Source organism: Hyla sarda, chromosome 2 (assembly GCF_029499605.1).
Source record: "Hyla sarda isolate aHylSar1 chromosome 2, aHylSar1.hap1, whole genome shotgun sequence".
In the NCBI taxonomy this organism is placed as follows: domain Eukaryota; kingdom Metazoa; phylum Chordata; class Amphibia; order Anura; family Hylidae; genus Hyla; species Hyla sarda.
Window position 1 is genome coordinate 383,379,962 of NC_079190.1, and position 23,870 is coordinate 383,403,831.

Below are 23,870 nucleotides of genomic sequence, written 5' to 3' on the forward strand. Positions count from 1 at the left end.
GCAGAATGTCCATGCGGAAATGTCCATGTGGACATTCTGTTGTGTGAACATAGCCTTACAGGGGGTGCTTACTGCTCTCTTTTATGTGTTCATCTGTGCTCATTATGTTGACCTATGATCTCTGTTGTTCTATTACATGTCTTCTATCATGAACAGGAATCAAGACAGTTAGGCTGGGTTCACACTACGTTTTGTCCCATACGGGAGCGCATACGGCAGGAGGGAGCTAAAAGCTCGCGCTCCCGTGTGTGACCGTATGCGCTCCCGTATGTCATTCATTTCAATGAGCCGACCGGAGTGAAACGTTCGGTCCGGTCGGCTCATTTTTGCGCCGTATGCGCTTTTACAACCGGACCTAAAACCGTGGTTGACCACAGTTTTAGGTCCGGTTGTAAAAGCGCATACGGCGCAAAAATGAGCCGACCGGACCGAACGTTTCACTCCGGTCGGCTCATTGAAATGAATGACATACGGGAGCGCATACGGTCACATACGGGAGCGCGAGCTTTTAGCTCCCTCCTGCCGTATGCGCTCCCGTATGGGACAAAACGTAGTGTGAACCCAGCCTTACCCAGCACATGCTGCCGTTCGACTTTGGTAAATTGTAAATGGCACATGGTAGATGGGGGGTCTCCCTGAAGATTTTGCATTGAGGCCAAGGAGCTTGAAGGTATGACAATAGTGGTTGCTTTATTCTTATCTGGTTGATTTGTTCAGAGAATAACAAAATAAATAATATGCGGTCTAAGAAAAAAGAAACATTTCTTAACACATGTGAGCTATAATGTTTTGGCAGATAAGGGCTTTCACCATTTGTTACATAATGGAACTATATGATCTGTTAGGAAGGTTTAGTATGCGTTTATTCTCAGTGATTTACAGCAGCTTTACACTGCAACACTGGATACAAACATTTATGTTCAAATGCTTTAGTATTCTGCATTGCATTATTGTATGCTTTACTGTATATCATTGTTCTTTATTGTAATGCTTTCGTAAAACACATGCCAAGACTATGGGGGGAAGCTTTATAAACAGGGGTATATGATAAAATCCATACATACAAAAGTAGAAAAGGGTGGGGTAGATTGATATGAAAAAGAAGCATTATAAATATTTTAATAATAACATTGCACATGAAACATTTTAGATTGTAAAAAGATGCTGAAGTAACAAGAGAAAACTTCCATCACAGGTTTATGGCTTTTGAGTTGTAAGACTTCAGTAGGTAACTTTGCATATGAACCACAGAGATTTGTCAGGAATACACTCCCACCTTGTGTTTGGATTCTGCATGTGTCATAAATATTAAGTATTTGAAGAATTACATGCACAGAAATAGGACAGGATACAAGGACTGATTCTGGTGAAACACAAGGAGCACACAGCCAAATTGTACTAGCTGAATGTTAAAAGTGAGATATTACGTTTGGTATTTTCTAAATAACACAGCAGAGTTACCAACCATCCTTAAATTCTTAAACAATGTGGATAGTACTGTCTAAAGAAGAGCGAGCTGAACCTGTACAACCCGGTCTTCCTCAGAATTTTGGCTAAAATGAGGTTCACCAAACATTATTAGGCTTCATTCACCATGGTATACTATGGTTTTACGTCCGGTCACAAAACCGGATACGGGGCAAAAATTTGCCGACCGGAGTCACTATTTAACTCCGGTTGGCTTAATCAGATGAATGAGATGGGGGCCGGGGCTGGCTGGGATACGGGAGCGCCCAGTTTTCACATCACCCTGCCGGATTGGGTCCCCGTATGTAAGAAACGTGATGTGAATGCAGCCTTACTTTGCCTGGCTCCCTTGGCACTAGCCTTCTAATGGTGTTATTGTACGAGAAGGGATTATAAACACATGGCCGTAGGCACCATTTCAGCATAGGATGAGGAAGTATGAACACTATGATAATGTAAGGGTAGTTCAGAATACTCTGCAGCTAGCAGCATGATCACATGACCGAGTTAAACAATCATTGATTGCATACAGCTCTCAAGCCAATCAGGAAATGACATAGGGGTGGGTCTAAGAGACTAATAAAACCCTATGCACCGTGGCCTCCATAGTGGAGGGAAAGCTGAGCAGTGACAAGTGTACAGAACAATTCCCTTTGGAACTACTGATCACAGAAGCATACAAAGCAATTTGAGTAAAACGTTGTGCAGTGGGCTGACCTTAGTGACCTGCATTACTATGTCCAGTTGTTGCACTACAAATACCAGCAATGTGACTGCAAAACAAGCCCATAAAGTTGTCACACTACAACAGAAAGCAATTTGAGCAAAACATTGTGCAGTGGTCTGACCTCAGTGACCTGCATTACTGTGTCCAGTTGCTGTACTACAAATCCCAGCAGTGTGACTGCAGAGTGAGCCCATAGAAAGCTATCACTCTACAAAACAAAGACATTTTAGCAAAGCATTGTGCAGGGGGCTGACCTGTGTTTTCCCTGTATTTTCTGATTTTAACCAAATATAGAGCATTTCAAGCTAAATTTAACCCCAAAAAAAAAATTTCTACTGGTGAAAGTTTACTAGAACTGTTCCGCCCCACTCCCTGTATTTTCCAGGTTTCACCAAATATAGAGCAAGCTTCAGCAAGCAAAATGTGTCTATGTCTTCCAGAGGTTGTGTTGTTTCGGAGGATAAAATGTCCATTGGGGACTGCTTGGTTCATTCTTGGTCATTTCAGGAGGAGAAAGAGTCTTATCATATGATGTTAAGCCAGGTGTCAGTGAATTCCACTGGGCCACTCCGTGCAGTGTATGCCACAGTAGATACTTAGAGTATTATGCTTGATGCTTGAGAAAGGAGACGGAAGGTCTCCGAAACGTCGAACTTTATGTTGTGAGGACACAATAAAACACTGCACTTTATGGAACCCTATGTGTGCTGCGGTCTTTTCCTATGTACTTGGAGTAGTAGCTATGGCCAGGGCCAATACATGTTTTTTGTGGCCCATTGGTTCAACATCTTGCAGAAAAAGGCTCCACTGCAATGAGGCCATGAAATAATAGTGATACCTCCATGGATTCGCTGATCCAGTTCAAGTTCTGACATCTGCCACCTATCCTCATTCTCCTCCTCATCCAGATCCTCTTGCAGTTCCCCACAGGTTGGAGTATAGAACTGCACATTACAAATGTTGGAAGCCTGTACCAGAAGCACAAAGCGGTGGCAGACTTCCTAATGAAGCAGACAGACAGCGCCTGACTGTCCAGAGCCGAATAGGTTTGCTATGGGGATTTGATCCTGCTCTGGACAGTGGACAAGTGATTGTTGCCTGCTGTTCGCTGGCTACAACAATCATTATCAATAACATCATATCTCCTATCCTTTGGAGAGAGGATCAGATAACTAGGGGCAGAGTACCCCTTTAAGATTTTTAAATACAAGTAATTTAGAAACCTGTATAACTTTTTGGTATTAGTTAAAGGGTTACTCCCGTGGAAAACTTTTTTATTTTTAGATCCTGGTGCCAGAAAGTTGAACAGATTTGTAAATTACGTCTATTTAAAAAAAAATCTTAATCCTTCCAGTACTTTTAGGGGCTATATACTACAAAAGAAATGCTTTTCTTTTTGGATTTCTCTGATGTCACGACCACAGCGCTCTCTACTGACCTCTGCTGTCCATTTTTTGGAACTGTCCAGAGCAGGAGAAAATCCCTATAGAAAACATATGCTGCTCTGGACAGTTCCTAAAATGGACAGCAGAGGTCAGCAGAGAGCACTGTGGTCATGACATCAGAGAAATCCAAAAAGAAAAGCTTTTCCTCTGTAGTATACAGCACAAAATTTTTTGGAAGGATTAAGATTTTTTAATAGAAGTAATTTACAAATCTGTTTATCTTTCTGGCACCAGTTGATTAAAAAAAAAAAAAGTTTTCCACGGGAGTACCCCTTTAATCCACCCACTACTGCCTGCTGTCTACTACTAGTGTTAAGCGTGAATATTTGAAATGTGAAATTTTACCGGGAATATTGGCACTTCGCGATTTTGCGAATATTTAGAATATAGTGATATATTCGTAATGACGAATATTCAGTTTTTTGTTTTTTTGCGAACATGCAAAAATATGCAAATATATGCGAATATCAAAAAATGCAAATATCCACGAATATGCAAATATCCACGGATGTGTAAATATTGGCATTTTCAGTCAGAGGACACTGATTCCTCCCTTCTTTTAGGTGAAAGATATAATCGCGCATGAGCACTATGCGAATTTCATTACGAGTTTTCGCATGGAAAAAAAAAAGAGAATGAACATAGCGAATATGTGAATTTTGTGAACATAGGACAAATATTCGTCCATATATTTGCAAAATATCGCAAATTTGAATATGATCCCTGCCGCTCATCACTAGCTACTACAAAGCCCACCAGTCCACCACTGCCTGCTGTCCGCTGGCTACAACTTTCACTAGTCCACCCACCATTGCCTGCTATCAATTGGCCGGATCCCAAGAAAGCATAGAGAAATTAGAGTGAATGTATCCAGCTTCACAAAAAGATTAAACATAGCAATTTATTAGATAATCTTAAAACAAAGTGGCAAAAGAAAGAAAAGACTCTTAAGACGAAGAGAAACTCCAACGCGTTTCAAGCCTTGTTGCACTTATTCATGCCTTGAATAAGAGCCACAAGGCTTGATCTAATAAATTGCTGCGTTTTAATCTTTTTTAGGAGCTAAATACCTCCACTCTAATACCTCTACAACTATCACTAGTCCACCCACCGCTGCCTGCTGTCTGCTGGCTACAACCATCACTAGTCCACCCACCACTGCCTGCTGCCCGCTGGCTAAAATTACCACCTGTCCACCACTCTTAGAAAAAGCTATTGCATCTTCTTATACCTCTGTGAGCAGTTTAACACTGGCAGGCATCTGCCAACAAAGAGGGATATTTTAAGCACCTTTAGTGCGGTGTGTTTTTATTAACACCATGGGTTATCGCATGATGCCATCACGATAGCTTAGCCTTTAAACCACTTTAAAACTACATGGGGAAGATTTATCAAAACCTGTCCAAAGGAAAAGTGGTCCAGTTCCCTATAGCAACCAATCAGATCACTTCTTTCATTTTTAACAAGGCCTCTGCAAAATGAAAGAAGTGATCTGATCGGTTGCTATGGGCAACTGGGCAACTTTCATTTGGACAGGTTTTGATAATTCTCCCCCATGTGTACATTCCTAGGTTACCCTAGCAGTGTTTTACAGTGCTTAAGAGCTCTAAGACAGTGTCTACACAGGTTTTGAGGTGTATTTGTGGTGCCGGGATGGAAGGATGAATGGGGTGTTGCGGAGTGGTAGTGTAGGGTATTGGTATTAACCCTTTGTTGCTGTGACGCCAGGGTGAGGTTTCCTTATGGTAATGGTCCTACCGCCAACCGTCCCATAAACAGTAGGGAAAAATAAAGGAATGTCCACAGCAGATATTGATGAAAACCAGAATAAACTTTACAGCATATTTTATGCAACTGCAGGTAACAAAACAGTCTTTGTATACAGGACCGTAGTTCAGGTTCCTCACAGGTTGGTAGGTCTTCTGAGTGCAATGAGCTTTGATTTGCTAGCCACTGTGCAACTGAATTTATGATAATTGAGTTGCAGTATTTACTGAGGATTTTAGTAGTTTTGAGCTGGATAAATCATGGTTTAGTGGCTGCGGAAGATAAGGCTTCAGGCTTAGCTTGAATTGATGATGAGATGTGCTTTCTCTGATAATCCAAAAGGGAAGGGAGAGACCGGTGTATGGAGGGTCACAATATCCAATAATTCCTATAGATCATCCGAAGATGACCCAAAAAATACCTATTCTTCCCATACACCCTAAAGACGTAAGTTAAAAGTGCAATATTTATTGTATTGTACACACACAAGTTATATTAAAATACTAGGAGCCACTTAAGCGTGCCCGCTTGCCTCTTGATAAAGCTGGTGGTCCAGCGAAACATGTCGAGGGGGGCAGTGTGAAAGATTTTAATATAGGTAGCCATCTGTCCAAGTATCCAGTTTAGTGGTGTTCTGCAGGCACCATTATCTGGTGTGAATTATATCAAATATTGAACCAGTTGGTCATTTCACATCTATTAGGAAAGTGGATCACAGTGGCTCCTAGTATTTTAATATAACTTGTGTGCGTACAATACAATAAATATTGCACTTTTAACTTACGTCTTTAGGGTGTATGGGAAGAATGGGTATTTTTTGGGTCATCTTCGGATGATCTATAGGAATTCTCTGATAATCCGGCAGGAAGAGAGAGAATTTAGTGGCAGCAGCCCCTTATATATTAAGGGGGTGGAACAAAAGTTCATTGGATAGCCAAACCTGTCAGTCCTGACCTCTGGAAGTCTGGGTATATCACATGACCCAAAGGTCCTTAAAGCATAGCATAACATAAATCAAAGGCACGTGACCTCTCCTATACAGAGGTATCCTAGATTAATTAAATATACAAATATATACATTAAATATTACCATATTAAGAGGTGAGCCCATTAACATGGAGGGACTCTGGCTGAGGGGACTCCAGACAAAGGGACAAGACCAGTTCCTGTACCGGGACACCACATATTGCATTGTGGGTTTGCTTAGAACCTATTCACCAAGAACCAAACTTTTTTGAAAAGTTCTGTAAGCCCGGCAAAGTTGCTCAACACTAGTACTGTCTGCAATTTTAACGTACTGTGGGTAATGTAGATCTATCGTTTTCTACATACCAGTCAAAGAGAGTCACTATGGACACAAGTCACTGACTGTCAGTTCAAGTTATCAGAAACACGGTCAGACTGGGACCATATTAAATGTGCTTCAGTTAAGACTACCAACTATAGCACAGAGCATCACTATCACCTGGTAGAAATCCACAGCGGGCCAGCAGTGCCAGACAATTCTTGTTTCTAAACAGAAGATAATTATCATACTTTGGCCACTATTCTAACTTTCCGATTTACTCATACACTTATATTTTTTTACTTTATGGTTGGAAATTCTCTTTAAATCTTTGGCAAATATGTGACCCGATTTTGTGAAAATCACATCAAAAAGCAAGATTTGACCATACCGTGTGAATTAGGATCAGAAGATGCCACTGTATTTAGAACAAATGTTTTCCCACAATATATTCACTGAGAGCATGCTGACAAGGCACCAGGGCTAAACTCTTAGCTCTCCTCCACAAAAAGGCACCTGAAATGCTCCAGCCCAGTCAAACACAACAATAGACTTTACAGGAACCTGTTAAAGGGGCACACTGGTGCTCCAGCATTCTGAACATTTTGATCAGAGCACTCAGAGGCGGAGGCCGTGATAGTGATATAACGCCACGTTCCCTCTATTCATGTCTAAGGAGTGGGCATGTTGGCTCTTATGCACCCTCCCATGGACATCAATGGAGGGGGCGTGGCGTGACGTCACGAGAGTGTGTAGGGGTGACTTCACGACCACTGCCGCCGGAACCCGGCGTTTGTTTAGAACGCCGGTTGCTGCAGGAGATTGCGGGGAATCCCCGGGATGAGACATCTTATAAGATGTCTAGCAGTGGAGTACCCCTTTAAGGCTGGAATTCCACTCGGGTTTTTTGGGGGGAAAAATGGCAATTCTGACGCATGGCGTTTTTTCTGCCAAAAAATGCTGTGGCCAGATGTTAGCTGTAAATCAATGAGAAATCGCTAAATTCTTTTTCCACTTGCCATTTTTCAGTTTGGCGTTTTTTAAATCCTTTTGGCATTTTTCACTCTTTTTTGGGGTTTTTCTGCTCCTTGGCGGTTTTGCATGTTGAGCCTATGGGTTTTTTTTCCCCTGAAATTGTGGCATTTTTCTCCCATAGAAGTCTATGAAAAAACGCCAAGAAAAACACCATGTGGGTTTTAACTTTTTTTTCAAGCGGTTTTTAATCTCTTTTGGACTTTAGCGATCCAAAAAAGTGATGGAGATACCTTTTTTAATAAAATTTCTTTGGGTACCATTAAAAAAAAAAAAGAAAGAAAGAAAGATACAGTAGTGATGAAAAAAATGGTATTTAACGAAATTTTTCTTTTTTTATAACAACATTTTTATAAATTTTTAAACAGGGATCAATTTATGAGGGCGCTAAAAATATATCCGACAATAATAAAAATGTAGTGTGTGTGTTTTTCACTTGTTTTTCTTTATTTTTTAGGTGGTACTTCTACTCCCAGCATGGAACACACTGTTCCATGATGGGAGTAGTAGTACCTGTACTAATTGACAGATCGCCTGTTGCGATCCTTCAGTATAATTTATAGATGTGGCCGGCCGCTCTTCTATAGTCCCCTGCACTGCCGTATATATACACCTATTCATATTTCCCGCAGAGAGCTGAGATTGCCCAGATGGTTCCAGCCAATCACAACTCTCTGTGGTAAATAGGAATATGTGTATATATACGTCAGTGCAGTGGACCATAGAAGAGCGGCTGCATCTATAAATTATACAGGAGGATCACAGCGGGTGTCAGGAGTGACATTCGCTGTGATCTTTCCTTAACTGCAGGTACTACTGCTCCCAACATGGAGCACACTCTGCTCAATGCTGGGAGCTGTAGCACCTGCATTCATAGACAGATTGCAACAGGTGTCGGAAGGGACACTTGCTGCGATCTTTCTATTAATGCAGGTACTACAGCTCCCAACATGGAGCAGAGTGTGCTTCATGATGGGAGTAGTAGTACCTGCAGTTAAGGACAGATCACAGTGGGTATCACTCCTGACATCCGCTGTGATCGTCCTATCTATTGCAGAGATGCGGAGCAGCTTTCTCTTGTGCTCCGCATCTCTGCACTATACTCTGGTCGGCCAGTGATATGAATAGAACATCACTAATTCATATTTCCCTCTGAGAGATGTGATTGGCTGCAACCATCCGGCCAATCACCACTCTGGGTGGAAAATATGAATGAGTGATGAGTGCCAGAGTATAGTGCAGAAAAGTGAGCACTGTATAGAGCCGCTCCACATCTCTGCTATATTATGGACGATCGAATCGGGTGTCAAGAGTGACACCCTGGGCGATATGTCTATTAGTACAGGTACTACTACACCCATCATGGAACAGTCTGTTCCATTCTGGGAGTAGTAGTACTGCCTAAAGTATGTAAAAAATAAAATAAAATAGAGACAAAAAATTGAAACACACATACACACTTTATAAAAAAATTATTAAAAGTTCATTATAACTGCATCCTTTATAACTGCATCCCTACTGCATCCCTTTTTTTTTTTTTGGTACCCAATAGTGATGAGCGCCATTGCCCATATTTGAATTTGCGATATTTCGCGAATATATAGACGAATATTAGTCCTATAATTGCGAATTTCGCATATTCGTTGTATTCGCATATGTGAATATTCGCATATGTGAATATTCACATATTCGCGTATTCGAGGAAGAAAACAGTAAGGGGGTGGGTAACTTTACTATTGGTTGCTAGTGATGTTGTTGATAACCTCTGACAAGTGCATTTGCATCATTCTAATTGGTCCACAAGTGAAAAGAAGGAATATGCAAATATTCATATATGCGAAAAAAGCGAATATTTGCAATTTCGAATATATAGCGAATATATTCGCAATATTCACGAATTCGCAAATTTGCGTTATTCGCAATAAAAATTTGAAATGCGAATATTCACGCCCAACACTAGTACCCAACACATTTTGAAAAAAAATGCCAAAGGGGCCAAAAATGCAGTTTCAACTCAAGTGCAAAAATGCCAGAAAAAACTTCAGACGCAGGACATTGCATGGGCGTTTTTTCTGGTGTTCTTTTCAGTGAAAAAAATGCTAGAAAAAAGCAAGTGGAATCCTAGCCTAACGCTTTTTCACATTGACTTTTTCCTGCACTTTAAAATCCATATAAAAGAACACCATGTTTTTTTTATTTTGCGACATTTTGTAGAAAATAAAGTGCCTCACAGGTATGGGCATTTGCACCAGCTTTGTCAAGGGGTCTACAAATTTTGCACACAACAATAGGCATGGAGGACTATACAATCTGGAAGGAGCTTCATATGAAACCTATGGAGCAGTAGCCTATATATATTGATATTGCATTATTAGTTCAAAGGTGTTATCCTTTGATGGAGTGTGGGCTTACAACTTGTGACAACTTTTACTTGCCTTCAGCGCTCCAGTGCTTCCAATGTCCCGCCCTGGTCCTGGGCTTCGATCCTCTTACTCTCCGAATTCTTCACACCTGGGCCTGGAGTCACATCGGGGCCCAGAGTGTCACACTGCCCCTCAGCCAATCACTGGCTGAGGCAGGACATCGCTTTAACATTCCCATCAACACATTCCAATCAACCGCCTCCAAACTCCTATCGCTATCCTCCTCCTTTGGCCCCTCACAGTGGTTGTCCATTACCACACAAAGGCCCACATTTATCATTGCAGTGCAAGTGAAGCTTTTTTTTACACTTTTTTTTTTTGTGTGTGCTGATAATGTGTAGGAGCACCAAATTTATTAAAAGGTAAAAGAGCTTTGATAAATTTTGTGCAGGTCACATTTTCTGAAATTTCTGTCTACACATACACCAAAAAGCTACACCATGTCTGGGCTGGTGTAGTTTTAGAGACTTTTCAGTGGCTTTGCGCATTTTTTTGCTCCTTTTTACAAAAAGGCGCAATGATAAATCCCTTCCATATCATGAGTATTGCCAAAATGAGTGGATTGCAACTCAAAATCTGCAGAAATGTGTAAACAAAAAGGGGCAAAAAAAGGCGCAAAAAACCCTGCTTGCGCCTTTTTTGCCCCTTTTTTAGACACAAAAAAAGCCTAAAGACAATGATAAATGTGGGCCAAAAAGAGGGTCACACACTTGAACCTATTTTTACCTGCCTCTGTTCCATATCTGACCATTCAAACATACTTCTCCACATACAGTATCTGACTATAACCTTAATTCCTACTTCTCTTCGAGTGCACCCCACAGTCCATTACCTAGACCACCCTTATAGGAAATGTTGCCTCTGGCACTTCCAATATCACTGTTCTGGACCCACTACTCCAGGGTATATTGTGTTATGTTATCTTGGGATTTTGTGTTATGTACATGTTTATCAGTGTTACTGTATCTTTAAAGGGATTCTCTGGTGCTTACACATCTTATCCCCTATCCAAAGCATAGGGGATAAGATGCCTGATCGCGGGAGTCCAGCTGCTGGGGACCCCCGGGATCATGCACGCGGCACCCCCTTTGTAATTAGTCCCCGGAGCATGTTCGCTCCGGGACTGATTACAGGCGACCATCGAGCCGGCGGCGTGTGACGTCATGCCTCCGCCCCCGTGTGACATCACGCTCTGCCCCTCAATGCAAGCCTATGGGAGGGGGCGTGACAGCTATCAAGGGAAGTCATGCAAAGTAAACCATGTGATCCTGATGCCCAGTGGGACGCCCCCTAGCCTAATTCTTATGTATTGCAGGGGGGAGGAGTTTTTCCGTTAGAGTTGAGGAGTAGAGGAGAGCTGAGGTACAGTGTGGAGAGGAGTGATGAGAAGTCTGTGGTAATCTGAAGGAGACCTGAAGAGAAGTCAGAAAGTCAGCAACCACGCCATTTTCAAGCACCCCTTCTCACAGGGTGTATTCACACGCACCCTGTGCATATTTGATGCGCAGAATTAGAATTTGAAGCTGCAGATGTTATTCTGCAGAGTTCAATGTAAACTAAATGACTGAACACAGCTTCAAATCATGCACATCAACTATGAGCAGCATACTGTACGTGTGAATATACCCTTAAAGGGAATGTGTCAGTTAGATTTATTTTTCCTGATAGGGCCAGATATTGAAACATTATTTTTTTCTAATCTGTTTCTATTTTCTTATCGTAATTTTTTTTATTTCATGTTGCACATTATTATGGGGGCTGCCATCTTGCCTGAGCTATTTTTAACAGCATTTAGTAATATGCTTTAACCCCTTAAGGACCAGAGGTTTTTCCGTTTTTGCACTTTCATTTTTTCCTCCTTGCCTTTAAAAAATCATAACTCAATTTTGCACCTAAAAATACATATGATGGTCTTTTTTTTTGTGCCACCAATTCTACTTTGTAATGACATCAGTAATTTCACCCAAAAAATCAACGATGAAACGGGAAAAAAATCATTGTGCGACAAAATTGAAGAAAAAACATTTTGTAAATTTGGGGGCTTCCGTTTCTACGCAGTGTATTTTTTTGTAAAAATGACACCTTCTCTTTATTTTGTAGGTCCGTATGATTAAAATGATACCCTACTTACATAGGTTTGATTTTGTCATACTTCTGGAAAAAATCATAACTGCATGCAGGAAAATGTATACGTTTAAAATGGTCATATTCTGACCCCTATAACTTTTTTATTTTTCCGCATACGGGGCAGTATGAGGGCTATTCTTTGCGCCGTGATCTGATGTTTTTAGCGGTACCATTTTTGTATTGATCAGAATTTTTTATCACTTTTTATTCATGACATAAAAAGTGACCAAAAATACGCTATTTTGGACTTTCGAATTTTTTAGTGCCTACGCAATTGGCCGTGCTGTTTAACAATATATTTTTTTATATTTCGGACATTTATTTATTTATTTTTATTTACATCGTTTTTTGTTTTTTTTTAAAGGAGGGTGATTCAAACTTTTATTAGAGAAGGGGTTAAATTATCTTTATTAACTTTTTTTTCCACTTTTTTTTGCAATGTTATAGCCCCCATAGGGGACAATAACACTGCACACACTGATCTTTTACATTGATCAATGGTTTCTCATAGGAAACCATTGATCGATGAGTCTGCCGCATGACAGCTCATGCCTGGATCTCAGGCACTGAGCAGTCATTCGGCGATCGGACACCAGGAGGCAGGTAGGGGGACCCTCCTCATGTCCTACAGCTGTTTGGGACGCTGCGATTTCACCTTTGAATGCCACATCTAAAGGGTTAATAGCACGCAGCACCGCGATCAGTGCTGCGCGCTATTAGCCACGGGTCCGGGCCGCTGTTAGAGGCCAGGCCCGACCCGCTAGCACCTGACCACCTGTGCACTTGACCCAATCCCATCCCACCTTATTCCTGACCTTGTATTTACCCTAGCCCTAACCTATCTCTTCAGTCTCTCACTAAACACTGCATCTTTCCTTCTTCATTTAAACATGCAACCATAACATCCAACCTCAAAAAGCAATCCCTTGACTGCTACCACCCAATCCCGCTCTTCCCCTTTGCGTCAAAACTTTGTGAACAGCATGACCTACCTTGAATTGTTGTCCCACCTCTCATTCAACTCACTTTATTCCACCTACAATCTGGCTTCTATCCCCACCACTCCAGGAGAAATTTTAATGGATATATATATATCAGAAAAAGACTATTTGACAAAGCCCATCCCCCACACTACTCTGCTCCTTGCTCAACCCCCCCCCCCCCCCCTCCCCCCTCCCTCCTTCCTACCGTGTAAGAAGATTTCCTGTCCTGGACAATGCCTTGAAGCTCTCCAAAAATCTAACAGAAAAAGCATATCTTATATGGTATGCAAAAGCTATACTTACCTCCCTAGTGAGGGTGGGAACTTATGCTAATTGCAACTGCTTAATAAAGCTAGAAGTATGAAGTATTTGAAACTGACATGACTCCGTTTGATTTACTTTGGCGTATACATTCTGATAAGGAATTAGAACGGGACTCAGATATTTACTAGGTCAGTGATAAAATACATATCAAAGCCACCCTATCCAAAGTGGCCATTGATCTGCTGACAGTCAAAACCTCATGCCAATAGTCTGTGCTCCGTTTCTTTAACCTTTACTCTGTCTTTGACACTTTCAACCTCTATCTCCTGCTACACACTCTCTCATCCCTCAGTGTCACAAATTTGTACCTCTCCTAGATTTCCAAATAACTCATAAACCGTATATTCAGTGTCACCAACTCCTCCTCACCTTGTATTTTCCTTGTTGGAGTCCCCCAAGACTCTGTTCTGGAACCCCTACTCTTCTTCATCTCTACTTTTGGCTTAGGACAGATCATAGAATCCCATGGCATCAAGCACCACCTCTACAGTCAGGTCCATAAATATTGGGACATTGACAGAATTCTAAAATGTTTGGCTCTATACACCACCACAATGGATTTGAAATGAAATGAACAAGATGTGCTTTAACTACAGATTGTCAGCTTTAATTTGAGGGTATTTACTATTTACATCCAAATGAGGTGAACAGTGTAGGAATTACAACAGTTTGCGTATGTGACTCCCACTTGTTAAGGGACCAAATGGGACAGAATAATAATCATAAATCAAATTTTTAATACTTGGTTTCACATCCTTTGCAGTCAATTACAGCCTGAAGTCTGGAACGCATAGACATCAGCAGACATTACTGGGTTTCATCCCTGGTGATGCTCTGCCAGGCCTCTACTGCAACTGTCTTCAGTTCCTGCTTGTTCTTGGAACATTTTCCCTTCAGTTTTGTCTTTAGAAAGTGAAATGCATGCTCAATTGGATTCAGGTCAGGTGATTGACTTGGCCATTGCATAACATTCCACTTATTTCCCATTAAAAAGCTCTTTGGTTACTTTTGCAGTATGCTTTGGGTCATTGTCCATCGGCACTGTGAAGCGCCATCCAATGAGTTCTGAAGCATTTTGTTGAATATGAGTAGATAATTGTCAGGATCCGGACTGGTATGCAGCGAGGACACTGGAAGTGGATCCTCTGTGTCAGTGAGGTGATGGCGTGGGCCGTACCAGGGGAACGGAATCTAAGGGGTTACTGGTTTTCACCAGAGCCCGCCGCAAAGCGGGATGGACTTGCAGCGGCAGGTAAACCCCAGGTCGTTCCACCCGATAGTGACTCAACACCACTGACAGCTGAGACAGGCGCGGTACACAGGGACAAGGCAAGAGCAAGGTCGGACGTAGCAGAAGGTCAGGGCAGGCAGCAAGAGTCATAGTCAGGGGCAACAGCAGAAGGTCTGGGTACACAGGCTTGGGAACACACTAAAACGCTTTCTCAGGGCACTAAGGCAACAAGATCTGGCGAGGACAGGAAGGGGAAGTGGGTATATATAGGAATGGAAGTGATTGACACTGATTGGGCCAGGCACCAATTAATGGTGCACTGGCCTTTTAAATGTCAGAGAGCCAGCGCGCGCACACCTTAGAGAGCAGGGCCGCGCGCGCCGGGACTTGACAGCCGGGGAACGGGACAGGTGAGTGGATTGGGATGCGACCTGCGGGCGGGCGCGTCCCGCTACGCGGATCTCATCCCCGGCGGCAGTGACAGTGCAGCGCTCCCGGTCAGCGGGTCTGACCGGGGCGCTGCAGAGAAGAGAACGCCGCAAGCGCTCCGGGGAGGAGCAGGGACCCGGAGCGCTCGGCGTAACAATAATATTGCCCAAAACACTTTAACATTCATCCTGCTGCTTTTGTCAGCAGTTCCATTGGCAGCAATACATGACCACGCCATGACACTGCCACCACCATGCTTCACTGATGAGGTGGTATGCTTAGGATCATGTTCCTTTCCTTCTCCATACTCTTCTCTTCCCATAACTCTGGTACAAGTTGTTCTTGGTCTCATCTCTCCATAGGATGTTGTTACAGAACTGTGAAGGCTTTTTTAGATGTCGTTTGGCAAACTCTAATCTGGCCTTCCAGTTTTTGAGGCTCACCAATGGTTTCCATCTTGTTGTGAACCCTCTGTATTCACTCTGGTGAAGTCTTCTCTTGATTGTTGACTGACACACATACACCTACCTCCTGGAGAATGTTCTTGATCTGGACAACTGTTGTGAAGAGGTTTTCTTCACCAGGCAAAGAATTCTTCGGTCATCCTCCACAGTTGTTTTCCTTGGTCTTCTGGGTCTTTTGGTATTGCTGAGCTCACCGGTGCTTTCCTTCTTTTAAGAATGTTCCAAACAGTTGTTTTGGTCACTCCTAAGGTTTTGGCTATTTTTTTTTTTGGCTAAGGTTTGGGTTTGTTTTGTGTTTTTCATCCTAATGATGGCTTGTTTCACTGATTCCAAATGCAAATAGCACACTTGAAATGAACTCTGGACCTTTTATCTGCTCATTGTAATTGGGATAATGAGGGAATAACACACACCTGGACATGGAACAGCTGAGAAGCCAATTGTCCCATTACTTTTGGTCCCTTAGCAAGTGGGAGGCACACATGCAAACTATTGTAATTCCTACACCGTTCACCTGTTTTGAATGTAAATACCCTCAAATTAAAGCTAACAGTCTGCAGTTAAAGCACATCTTGTTCATTTCATTTAAAATCCATTGTTGTGGTGTATAGAGCCAAAAATTTTAGAATTGTGTCGATGTCCCAATATTTATGGACCTGACTGTATACTGATGACACTCGACTCTACCTCTCTGCTACAGATGTCTCCTCTCTGCAATCAAGAATCCCAGAGCATCTGTCAGCTCTAACTTCTGAGAAAACAGAACTCATTACTGTATCTTACTCTCACCTCACTCCACCATCCACCAACCCATTCTATCAAATACAGTCAATGGCTCCACGCTCTCCCTGTCCCACAAGTTAGCTGCCTTTGGGTCACCTTTGATTCTGCTCTGTCCTTTAAACTGCACATCCAGTCCCTTACGCTTCATGCCATCTCCACCTCAAAACCATTTCTCAAGTCTGCTTCTTCCATCAAACACTCTTGCTCTTCTCCAATCCATCTTCAACTTTGCTCCACCTCTCCGCTTACTCCTCCTCGGCCTCTCCCCTCTGCTAGTACCTTCACCGGCTAAACTTTTCCCAACTCATTCAGTTTAAACTGTTAACAATGAAATAGAAAGCTGTTCACATCCTGTCTCCATCATGCATCTCTGACCTATTCCAACATAACCTTTGATCCTCACGAGGCCTCCGACTGTTTTTTTGCCTTTGTACGCTTCTCAAACAGCGACCCATGCTTTTTCCCTACCCACTGGAATTTCCTACCCCTTCACATTTAGCTCTCATCCACCATCAGGACCTTACAAAGCAACTTGAAAACCAATCTCTCCTGCACATCCCACAACCCTCTGCTGCCACTGTACGGTGCTGCTTCCTTTTTGTCATATAGATATACAGTCAGGTCCATAAATATTGGGACATCAACACAATTCTAACCTTTTTGGCTCTATACACCACCACAATGCATTTGAAATTAAACAAACAAGATGTGCTTTAACTCCAGACTGTCAGCTTTAATTTGAGGGTATTTACATCCAAATCAGGTGAATGGTGTAGGAATTACAACAGTTTGCATATGTGCCCCTTGCTAAGGGACCAAAAATAATGGGACAATTGGCTGCTCAGCTGTTCAATGTCCAGGTGTGTGTTATTCCCTCATTATCCCAATAACAATGAGCAGATAAAAGGTCCAGAGTTCATTTCAAATGTGCTATTTTCATTTGGAATCTGCTCCTGTCAACTCTCAAGATGAGATCCAAAGAGCTGTCACTATCAGTGAAGCAAGCCATCATTAGGCTGAAAAAAAAAAAACATCAGTTTGTAACATTGGCCAAAACAACTGTTTGTAACATTCTTAAAAAGAAGGAACGCATCGGTGAGTTCAGCAACACCAAAAACCCAGAAGACCAAGGAAAACAACTGTGGAGGATTACAGAAGAATTATTTCCCTGGTGAATAAAACCCCTTCACAACAGTTGGCCAGATGAAGAACATTCTCCAGGAGGTAGGTGTATGTGGGTCAGAGTAAACAATCAAGAGAAGATTTCACTAGTGAATACAGAGGGTTCACCACAAGATGGAAACCATTGGTGAGCCTCAAAAACAGGAAGGTTTAGAGGTTGCCAAACCACATCTAAAAAAGCCTTCACAGTTCTGGAACAACGTTCTATGGATAGATGAGACCAAGATCAATTTGTACCAGAGTGATGAGAAGAGTATGGTGAAGGAAAGGAACATGATCCTAAGCATACCACCTCATCAGTGAAGCATGGTGATGGTAGTGTCATGGCATAGTGGGCATGTATGGCTGCCAATGGAACAGTTTCTCTTGTATTTATTGATGATGTGACTGTTGAAAAAAGCAGCAGGATGAATTCTGAAGTGTTTCGGGCAATATTATCTACTCATATTCAGCAAAATATTTCAGAACTCATTGGACGGCACTTCACGGTGCAGATGGACAATGACCCAAAGCAAACTGCAAAAGCAACCGAAGAGTTTTTAAGGGAAATAAGTGGAATGTTATGCAATGGCCAAGTCAATCACCTGACCTGAATCCAATTGAGGATGCATTTCACTTTCTGACGACAAAACTGAAGGGAAAATGTCCCAAGAACAAGCAGGAACTGGCGGAGCATCACCAGGGATAAAACCCAGCAATGGCTAGTGATGTCTATGCGTTCCAGACTTCAGGCTGTAATTGACTGCAAAGGATTTGCAACTAAGAATTAAAAATTGAAAGTGTGATTTATGATTATTACTCTGTCCCATTACTTTTGGTCCCTTAACAAGTGGGAGGCACATATGCAAACTGTTGTAATTCCTACACTGTTCATCTGATTTGGATGTAAATACCCTCAAATTAAAGCTGACAATCTGCAGTTAAAGCACATCTTGTTCATTTCATTTCAAATCCATTGTGGTGGTGTATAGAGCCAAAAATGTTAGAATTCTGTCGATGTCCCAATATTTATGGACCTGACTGTATACCTTTTCATAAGACAATGATCTAGCTGTATTACATATTAGTGGATGGTTCTTTTATCCGACCATCTTTTTCTCCTACGTCTTTACATCTTCTCAGATATCATAGTCTGATAACCCTTATTCTATGGATAAACTTTACTATTAACTGCATAACGTTTTTGGCATTAACACTTAAAATAATATTTTCTTGGTATATTACTATGCACTTTAGTGTTTTGCTGTGTACAGTAAATTGGGTTTTCTAGTTAATAAATGTCTACAGGGGCATATTCATATGTTTATTGGAAAATTCTTGTATGTAATGCCCAAACGCATGGAAACTCCGCTGCCAACAAAAGGTGTGATTTCATATATTAAAAATAGGTGTTATGTGAAATGATTCATAGAACTGCTGGCAACGCATCTTTGGTTACAGTTCTGATAGCGAGTCACTGGGGTGTTCACAGAATTCTATATAAAAACTAGCACAGATGTAAACTAGAGGAGCCGCACATCACAACCTAGTGGAGGCATCAGTTCATTGTCTAGCCTTGTAAATACAAGTTGGAATTTAACTGGTACCAATATTTGTTCAAAGGGAATAAGGTAACTCTAGTTAATATTTGCCACCATAATAGCATTTAAACACTCCACATTTGTGGTCCAAATGGGGAATGTAACTACAGTAGCTGATGGAAGAAAACTACACATAAGGAAGTGGGGTATCTACTCTAAATACTTTGTGACATGAATATTATATGTACTGTTGGATCTATGAAATAAAATTGGACCATATTCAGGAAATGACTACAGAATCATGAGTAGTCTGTACTTCTTTATATTCAAGCCTGGTGTTAGTCTATTAGTACAATTATAAATTGCTAAAGCTATCTACACATTAGATGAATGTTGTCCAATCCCACCAATTTCAGTGAAACAGCCAACCATCGAATGTTTACCAGGGCCACCCATGAGGAAAGAATCAGGCACTTGGATTACTGATCCAATTTCTGACTTTGATAAAAGGGTCGATATCCTGCAGATGAGCTGAGCATACAAGTGGATAGGGAAGATCATGAGCAAGAGGTATCTGAGGTGTATAACCAAAGTTAAGAAAGCCATTTGTATGGGGGTTAAAGAATGGTCTAAGCGTGGCTCTGGTAGACTTGAGCCATTCATGTATTACATAGAGTGGCCACAATGTAATGGTACATTTTCTCTTCAGCAGACAGAGGTTTCCTACAAAATCAGCTATTATTGGAGGTGCTGTGATCTGGTTCCATGAGTCTGATGAGACAACGTCTTTAGAAATAGGCTCACTCTAGAATTTATGGTAATGTAATGGTATTTTTACCCCCAGGAGGAGCACATGAAGTTACTGGACTTTACCAATAAAGTTGGTTTCCTGGAACTGTTACAAAGCATCATTTAATACCAGACTGTAATATATTTCTTATTTTTTGTCAAGTTTCTCTGCAGGTGTAAATGTTTATCATGACTCATACTTGTAGGTTCTTTGAACTAGTTATAAATTGGTTGAAAAAAGTAACATGCCACATTTATGTTGTGTACTATTTTAGGTAAACTCATTTTAACTCACTCATTACATAATACAATGTACAACGTGCAATTTAAAAGGATGACCATGTAAACATGATAACATAAAAAGCTCCCCCTGCTTCACTCTGCTTGAGAAGTCACAGAAAATAGGAAAAACTTATACCATGACATTTCAGTGAGACACAACGAAAATTTGGAGACAAAAAGTAAACACTCCATACAAACAGCAGAACAGCAATAAAGGATTCTATTATATCCCCAGTGATACATTTTTTCTGCATTGCAATTGTATAACCTCTACCTGTCCTGCAATGTGTAGCATTAAGATTTAGCACTTAATACTTAAAGGGATTTCCAGAGGATTCTTTTTTTTAACCTGCTGCTAAGGCAGGGGATGGGTAATTGTAAAAAAAACAACAACACATACTTACCCAGCCCCAGTCCCCTGCTGATCCCCTGCAGCTCCCGTTCACCTCTGTCCAGTTCCTCAATCCTCTGCCAGCACCTGGCAGCTCAGCCAATCACTGATACAGCTAAATATACAACTAAATATTTACATTATTTAGTTACATCACATACCAGGAGATATATCAAAACCTGCGTAGTGGAAGAGTGGTGCAGTTGCCCATGGCAACCAATCAGCTTTCTTCTTTCAGTTTTAAAGAGAGCTGTGAAAATGAAAAGAAGCAATCTGATTGATTGCCATGGGCAACTGCACCACTCTTTTTCTCCCCCATTATGTGTTGCAAATTCAGTACAACTTTTGAATGAACTATAACTAGTGAAATTATTTTGCATAAGGTGGCATTTTATTTTTCTGTTTTATACATATGTTAAATTCCCCATTTTTATCTAATTTTATTGTCATCTGGAGTTTGAAAGGATCACATGGGCTGTTACGCCGAGCGCTCCGGGTCCCCGCTCCTCCCCGGAGCGCTCGCTTCACTCTCCCCGCGGCAGCGCTCCGGTCACGTCCTCTGACCCGGGGCGCTGCGATTCCGCTGCCAGCCGGGATGCGATTCGCGATGCGGGTAGCGCCTGCTCGCGATGCGCACCCCGGCTCCCCTACCTGACTCGCTCTCCGTCTGTTCTGTCCCGGCGCGCGCGGCCCCGCTCCCTAGGGCGCGCGCGCGCCGGGTCTCTGCGATTTAAAGGGCCACTGCGCCGCTGATTGGCGCAGTGGTTCCAATTAGTGTGTTCACCTGTGCACTTCCCTATATCACCTCACTTCCCCTGCACTCCCTTGCCGGATCTTGTTGCCTTAGTGCCAGTGAAAGCGTTCCTTGTGTGTTCCTTGCCTGTGTTTCCAGACCTTCTGCCGTTGCCCCTGACTACGATCCTTGCTGCCTGCCCCGACCTTCTGCTACGTCCGACCTTGCTCTTGCCTTATCCCTTGTACCGCGCCTATCTTCAGCAGCCAGAGAGGTGAGCCGTTGCTAGTGGATACGACCTGGTCACTACCGCCGCAGCAAGACCATCCCGCTTTGCGGCGGGCTCTGGTGAAAACCAGTAGTGGCTTAGAACCGGTCCACTAGCACGGTCCACGCCAATCCCTCTCTGGCACAGAGGATCCACTACCTGCCAGCCGGCATCGTGACATGGGCACATGAGCCCTGTGACCCAGCGGACCCATAAGTATATTTAATAAATCTAAATTAATTCTTATATCTGTCAATACCCATTTTCGCCTGAGCGCCAGTATATTTTTGATTCTATTGTGCTTCTGAGACACCTTGGGAATAGGTGAAAGATTGACTAGCCCATTATATAGGTGGTACACCAGAAAGAGAGCCTCTCCCATATTTTTCAATATCTTGTCTTTGCAGAGTTTGCCACCAAGATGTCTTTGCCCCTTGCTTTTTCCGATCCCTGAATACCTATTTTCCACCTGCTACACAAACCTCCCATCCTGCTTCCCCTTTAACAGTACCATCTACCTTCTTCCCTCAATATTGGGCCTGCTACTGCCCCTAGTTATTTCTCAAGAAACAATGCCAGGTAGGCAGTGCCTGACAGTGCACAAATGGTAATAGAGCTCTATACAATTACATCACCTACCTTTGTGTCCAACACAGAATCACTGCTCTAATTTGTGTCCAAACAGAGTAATAGTGTCCTTTGGCGCCATTCTCACAGTAACTTTCCTCAAAGATATCAGCTACCCACACTCAAAAATTGCCATTCTGGTGCCCTCTTTACAGTAGTAATGCCCCCTTACTCTCCCTACACAATAATTCTTCGTGCTGCCCCTACAGGTAATAATGCCCCTCAGAGCTGCCCCTACAGATAATAGTGCCTGCTTGATGTCTTTATGCAGTAAAAGTGCCCCACACAGAAAAAGTGCTTTAGTTCTCTCTTCACGTTGTATATTGCCCCCTTTACTGCCTCTACACATGGATAGTAGCCCCACACAAATCATCTCCATGCAGTAAATGTACCCTTGATAAAAGAAAATACTTAACCTCCACTTCCACGATGAGTAAAGCCCATCTGGCCATAGGCCTCTTCAGGCCTACGACTTAGGCATGTAGGTACAACAGCATCATTGCATTGTGCTTGTGCTACATTGAGTCTTGTAGGCTCAGTGGCCTAAAAGAGTATTTGACTGGACAGGTAATTGATAGCTCCTTGTTCTGGCATCCTACGGATACAAATGTTGTTGAAAGGAGTGCCTGCTCTGCGTATTTGAACCAGGGGGCAGTTGTCATTGTGTAACCCGATCTCCACCATGTAAGTGCGTTGGAGGCCACCCTTTACCCCTACTTGCAATGCCTGTGTACTCAACTATTGTGATTACTACAGAAAAAAAAATATGTTAAAGTTGCAGTTTTCATTAATACCATTCATTACCATTATTAACGAAAATTGCAACTTTAACATATTTTTGTGATTTTTGATACTATTCCGACATGTTTTAATATGGTATTTCCACCTATTAATGTACTTAAACTATGTTTTGTACTTGATTTTAACTTTTAGATGTGAAATCTCGCGAGACTTCGATCCTTATGTAAAGTGGTGGTGGGAGCACATACGCAAGGCTTGAGAAAGGGAGAGATCCTGAAACGTCACCAGTACTGCCCACAGGTGTATGAGCGTGTCTGCTGTCAGTCCGGAAGGAAAGCGTGGTGATCAGCACACATGAAAGCTCCGGCTGGATCAAGAGACTTGCATTAAGATGCCGTATCCCTGAGCAGCGAAGAGCACTTGGGTGGTTATGTTCTGTTGATTACTGTCTCCATTATTTGAAGTTTTGTAAGAAACAAATGGAAAGAAAAGTAAAGTATATGGAATTAGAGCCTGTTGTTGCGAGTGTGCATTTTTTCCAAGTATATGGACATTGTGCAGAGAGTGAGTGAAGTCTCAGCTGCACAACATTACACCCTAGTGCATTAAACCCAACATACTTGTTATATGGAGGCTTTCACTCACAAAAACGCCATAAAAAACGCCAATTTTCCCGCACGGCGTGTCCAGATTTTAGCTGCAAGTCAATAGTAAACTGCAAAATGCCAGATTCACTTGGCCTTTTTCAGTTTGGCTTTTTTTTAATCCTTTTGACGTTTTTCAGCAATTTCGGGCTCAGAGACTGGATTTTCAAAACGCCGGACAAAACCTAGTTTGGCGTTTTTTGCCC

At 42.1% G+C, this 23,870-nt stretch overlaps 1 long non-coding RNA gene across 1 annotated transcript; it reads left to right on the plus strand.

Annotated features, from left to right (window-relative positions):
* Positions 1-567: 567 nt before the first annotated feature.
* LOC130357987 (uncharacterized) lies at positions 568-23,531 on the plus strand. The gene is made up of 2 exons (XR_008889355.1): positions 568-670; positions 23,213-23,531. It is a non-coding gene; the product is annotated as an uncharacterized LOC130357987 (long non-coding RNA).
* The last annotated feature ends 339 nt before the right edge of the window (positions 23,532-23,870 follow it).